Here is a 6565-nt window from a genome sequence, read left to right as displayed (position 1 = left end):
GATGGGTCTCTCCTCATCCAGAGCAAAGAAGAATGAAGAAAACCAAAATTCATAGAAACAATTAGTCCTAGCGACTGGTACACTATTCGATCTGTAGCCTATATGACTATGAGACCAGAAGAACAAGATGGTGCCTGGCTACCACTGTCATCTACTTGGAAGGGGGTCTGTGTAGCATATCCTTGATAGAGAGGGAAAACAATGTGGAACAAAACTCAAAATCATTTGGAGAAAAAAAAAAGGGGGGGACCAGGTTTGCTGGTCTGATGGAGCCTGGTGGAACCACTGAGACTATGGCCCCTAGCTGCCCTTCAGGTCTGGAATTGAACCCTCACCTGTGGCTTCCAGCCAAACAAAAGACAGGCATATGAGTTGAACATTTACCTGAGGTAGAGATACTCCTTGGAGAGGACAAATATGGGAGAAAGAAGGGCTGTTTATGCACAGGGAGACAGCTCAGGGGGCAGGAGTGCATGGAGAGATGGAAACAGGGAAGAAGTGACTGTTGGGAGGAAGTGTGAGGGGAGCTGTTGCATTGTGGTGAGTTGTGGTCAATGTCATGAGACAAAGTATATGTAAACTACTATATGGAAAGTGAATTTGCTCTGTAAATCTTCACCCAAATCACAAAAATAAAAAATAATGATAATAATAAAAAAATATGTTTCAGTATATTAAGAAATTCTGGAAGGTTATTCTGATAAACAAAAGCCTTCAGAAATTAAAATAAGCTAAACTCCTCCCTCCCGCTCTCCATTGTTGGCTACTATACACACCTAACAGGCTATGTTGGTGTCCTATGGAGTTTTGGGAAAGGCATCCTGCTCCTCTGGCTTGGCCTAATTACAGATCCTCAGGGATTACAATTTTTTTTAGAATGTTAATGCGCTCTGCTGGCCGCAATCTACTCGAGTTAGCAAAATTAAAAAAAAAAAAAAATCCTATGATACACTAAGAAAAACACTGGCCAGGACATGTTCGTAAGTACTTTAACACATCAGAATTGTAATCCAATAATCAAAATACTTGAGATTCTTCCATCTAGCCAGTTGCAGGGAGCTCACTCACTTCCAGGGCCTGTTCAAGACGGCCAGGGTGGTTACTGTATGTGAACCCAAAGATGTCCTCCTGCCTGGAGTAACCCAACTCCCACAGGCACCACAGGTGGGGCCCTGCTCAATTCCAGCCCTGGGTGCCACCACGAGGGGGGGTCAGCACTCCGCAGGGGCCCAGGAAACGACTGGGCCAGATAAAATTCTAGCCTGGACGCAGAAAGATAAACAAGGCTGCGATCAAAGACTGTAAGAGAAAGCAAAGCATGAAGCAGCCAGGGATAAAGCAAGGTTTCTTAATTCTATCAGATAACAGAAACTGAAAATTGAAGTATGCATGAATAATTTCTCTAGGAAGGACCAGCACAAGCCAGTTCCTGTGAGGTTAAAGATATCTCAAATGTCCAGCTTTTCCAAACTGCTGTATCACTCCTTCATCTTAACATCAACTGTTTCTTTTATCCCTCATGATTCTCCCTCTGTCTTTGGGTTCTCAATTCTACTGCAATGTCTCACAGAACTCATAAACTGTCAAGAAAATGGCTCACACAGTTGTGGAGGCTGGGAAGTTCCAAATCTGTGGGTCAAGTGTCAGGCTTGAAGTTTCTCCTAACTCACATGGTTGCATGGGCTAATGAACCCAAATTGTCAGGTCAGATGACAGGCCTCTAGTTTATAAGGTTGTGGAAGCTGGAGAATAAGGTCAGATGATAGGCTGCTGGCTCAAGTCTGAAGAACTGGGGGTCAAATGATGATGAGGCACATGCAAGATCCAGAACAAGAGAGAGAACTTTGCCAGACTATTCACACAAATTGAATGCAGACCATACCCTCAAGGGAACTTTCCTTATTTGAGCAAAGTTGTGCAAATGTGTGAAGGGTGGGACTGGAGTAAGTGTGGTGACTTGAGTTGCACCCTCTAATAAGGTGGAAACTCAAGATACATCTCACTATAATCTTGCCTCATCTTTAACATAGTGAACAACTCATTCTCAGATGAGACTATAACCACAGGCCTAGAGGCACATCACAAAATGGAGGGTAATTACATCATTAAATAACTGTCAGATTACATAATTGCATAACAGCCAAACCACTGAAAATCATGGTCCATTCAAGTTGACCATCACAAGTTTAACACACCTTATTTGCATTAGCAGAAAGCTATTCAATCTCCAATGGGAGCTCTGGTGGCTTAGTACTTAAGGCATTTGACTGCTAACCAGAAGGCTGGCAGTTCAAACCCACCAGCCACTCCTCGGAAGGAAGATTGGGCAATCTGCTTCTGTAGAGTTACCACCTCAGAAACCCAAAGAGGGGTCACCATGAGTTGGGATTGACCTCACAGCAGTGTGTTTTGAGTATTCTGTCTCCTTGGTGGGTCACCAGCATCTTATTTGCATAGTCCCACTCAATCATTGTGTGAGAGTTACAGAGATGATGGCTAGAAGGGCCATAATAAATAATTCACTGCACCACAGGGTAAAGAGTGAAAAATTGACCTTGGTAAACTGAAAAGGAAGCTAGAAAGGCATTAATGAGAAGCGGAAAGGCTTGATAAAGTTAGTACTGGAAATAATATGACAAACAACCAGCTATGACCAGAGCTTAATCCCCTTTCATAAGAGGGAATCAAACACTCTTCCTGCTTTGATTTTTTCAAATTATAAGTTTTAAGACATAACACGAGTCTAGGAAGAATCCATCATGATTGCTTCAATCATACTATTCTGGGTTTTCTGTAATGTAATTAAAACTTTTATAATAGTTCCAATTCTTTGCTTTTCTGAAAGCTGAAAATACATTAATCAATCTCTTAAATTAATCTCCTAAAGTAATTGATAGGAGCTCTGGTAGCGTGCCTAAGGCATTTTGACTGCTACCCAGAAAGCTGGCGGTTCAAACCCACCAGCCACTCACCGGAAGGAAGGTTGGGCAATCTACTTCTGTAGTGATACCACCTCAGAAACCCAAGGACAGGTTGATATGACTTGGGTCTGACTCGACAGCACATAATATAACAACAACAACAACAACAAAGTAATTGGTGATGGTCATTTTGCTTAATTTCATTTATTTTAGAAGCTCTTCAGAGAGTGAAAAAACAGCACATAGGGGAATCTATCCAAAGGTGGAAGGAGTGCATATGAGTTTAAAGGAAGAAACTGTTTCCTCAGTATGTGAAGAGAGAATGCACTTTAAGAGAGTATCTTGAAATGTCTTGTGAAGACCACATGCATCAGAATCACCTTGTTAAAATGGCATATTCATTTACTTCATCACAGACCTACAAATCTGAAGGCAGAGATGATGATAGCAATTATCTGCACTATTTACACATTTCCCAGATGCTTCTACAGTATGGTAAAGTTTGAGAACTCTCAGGTGGAGTTAAGAATTACTTCACACATGGAATTTGGTGCCACTTTCTAGGAGGTAACCACTAAATCTTTAGAACTTCCTGAGTGACTAAAGTGTCCTTGTTATCTGTGAGGGCTCTAGTGGTTTGCGTAATGGCCAAACCACTGAAAATCCTGGTGCATTCAAGTTGACCATCACAAGTTTCACATACCTCAGGGTTTATGCTAATAAGACAACTCAGGCTGGATAGAGGCTGGCCAGAGCAACTAATTGAATTCTGCTACATAACAATGATTTAATCAATTATCTCTACATTGTGAGACCCTAATAAAAGCCTGGTGGCACAGTGGTTCAGTGTTCCACTGACTGCTAAAGGAAAGGTCAGTCTTCCAAACCCACTATCCTCTCCATGGGGGAAATGCTGGAGACCAAGGAAAAGACCCCCAAATGAACATGATTGCAAGGCACATGTTCTAATTACAGTTAAGAGATGGTAAGGCCTCTCTTATGGTTGAATGTTTGCTTTAAGAGATGGCAAGGCCTCTTTTACGGTTGAATGCTTGCTTGGCTCCAACTTTGTGTTCCTGGGGAGGAATGTTGCCCCAGCAGAATGATTGCTAACCTGTTTCCCTGGGATAATGTTTTGTTTTAAGAATAGTATACCTTAGGTACCATTCTTTAGAATCATATACCTTAACAATCATACTATGTTTAAGAATGATGTATCTTAGTGATTATTTGCTAATCCTGCAAGACATATTAACCTAATTAACTATCCAATACATTTGGACATGGGAAAATGCTTTTGGGTATGGGAAAGAGTAAAACTTTAACTTTTAATTAATAACTGTTATAAGGAAATATTTTATTTTACTGCAGAGCATTTGATCGAATACTTGATTGTTTTAAGGAAATAGCAAGAATAATGATGTAATGTATGCTTATGTATAAATCAAGCAGAACAGGATGGATACACCAGGCGTCACTCTCACAGAATATGCAAGGTATGCACCTGGCCCCTGTTTCTTTTAAAAAAAAAAAACATTAATCCTTTTGTGTCACTTCATTTTGGACTTGTGTGGTTTTGCCAGACGCGGCAGGGAAAGATGTGGCAATCTGCTTCTGTAAAGATTTACAACCTTGGAAAGCCTACAGGGTTTGGAACAGCTAAGAGTGGTGAACTTGTCTGTCAGTTTGTCATACTGAGGTGGTTTGCATGTTGCTGTGAGTCTGGAGGCTATGCCACTGGTGTTTGAAATGTCATCAGGGTTGCCCATGGCGGACAGGTTTCAGCAGAGTTCCAGAATAAGACAGAGTTGGAAGAAGGAAGAGGCCATCCACTTCTTAAAGAATTGACCAATGAAAACCTTATGAATAACAGTGAAAAACTGTCTGATATATTACTGAAAACTTTATGAATAGCCCTAAAACATTGCCCAATGTAGTGTCAGAAGATGAGCCCGTCAGGTCAGAGAGCACACAAGATTCAACTGGGGAGGAACTGCCTCCTTAAAGTAGAACTAAACTGAATGATGTTGTTAGAGTAAAACTTTCAGGACCTCCATTTGTTGATGTGGCATGAATCAAAATGGGAAGAAACAGCTGCAAACATTCATTAGTAATAGGAACATGGATTGTTTGAAGTATGAACCTAAGAAAATTGGAAATTGTTAAAAATGAAATGGAATGGATAAATATATCCTAGGCATTTTGAGCTGAAATGGACTGGTTTTAGCCATTTTGAATCAGACAAATGTATGATATGCTATGCTGGGAATGACAGATTGAAGAGGAATGGCATGGCATTCATCATCATAAAGAATATTCCAAGATCTATCCTGAGGTACAATGCTGTCAGTGATAGGATAATATCCATACACCTACTAGGAAGATGAATTATACCACTATTATTCAAATTTACACACCAACCACCAAAAACAAAGATGAGGAAACTGACGATTTTTACCAACTTCTACAGTCTGAAATTGACTGAACATGTGATCAAGATGTGTTTATTATCACTGGTGATTGGAATACAAAAGTTGGAAACAAGACTTCCAGTAAGATGGAAGAATAGGCAGACAAGTGACACAGACCCTCTTCAACAAAGAAAAGAAAAACCAATTGACAGAGATACAGAAGATAATCCTGGAACCCTGAGCTTTGAAAGGAACTATACAGAAGTGGATTAGGCACCAACTAGTGGAAAAACCTGAACTAAAGCAGTGAGTACAGACACGGTCAGAGCTGTGGACTGTTGGCTACTCTAACAAGACCAACAGACTGAATATTTCCAAGTGGTGTTGGGATCTGAGAATTGACCTAAAGATCAGTCCTGGTCACCAAGGGCTGCAGAGACAACTGCTCTGGTGGCCTATGACTAGGAAGGGAAACAGAAGGAGGGAGACAACCTGAGCTGTGGACTTTCTGCTGTCCAGAGGGCACAGCCATTTTAATTGTTTACTCATGGCAGCAATTTTGGATACTTAAAGTGAACGAGGGTGCAGCCATTTTGAATGTTTATAAGCAGCGACAATTTTGCATATTTAAAGTGCCTGGGGATGCAGCCATTTTGAATGTTTACAAGCCAGCAGCCATTTTAGATATTTAAAGTGACAAAGGGCACGGCCAATTTGAATGTTTACAAGCAATGGCCATTTTGGAAATTTACAGTGACCGAGGGTGCAGCCATTTTGAATGTTTACAAGTGGCAATCAAGTTGCCAGCCCCAGGGACAACTCAGGGATGCCCAAAGCAGCAGGCCAGAAGAGCAGGAGAAAGGGGATTAAAAGCCAGGAAGCCAGACAGAGGTACAGTCAGCCACAGGGACCCAGGTGGGGGTGATACGAGAGGTCTCCAACAGCAAGACATACTTGTCTGTCAGTTTGTCCTACTGTGGTGCCATGTAGATGTGAGTTTTGAGGCTGAGCCTCTAGTGTTTAAAACTCAGTGAGATGCACCTGGTACACAGGTAACAGCCCAGCTTAAAGAGTGAGACAGACTAGGAAGAAGGAAGAGGCCATACACTTCTCAAAGAATTGGCCAGGGAAAACCTTATGAACAGCAAAGAAACACTGTTTGGTACATTACCACGCACCTTTAGGAAGAGTCCGTTTAGGCTAAAAGGCTCTCAAAATAGGACTGGGAAAGAG

This window comes from Orycteropus afer, unplaced genomic scaffold (genome assembly GCF_000298275.1).
Source record: "Orycteropus afer afer isolate SDZICR_OR568_19922 unplaced genomic scaffold, OryAfe1.0 scaffold00463, whole genome shotgun sequence".
In the NCBI taxonomy this organism is placed as follows: Eukaryota; Metazoa; Chordata; class Mammalia; order Tubulidentata; family Orycteropodidae; genus Orycteropus; species Orycteropus afer.
Note: the sequence above shows the minus strand (reverse complement) of the source record.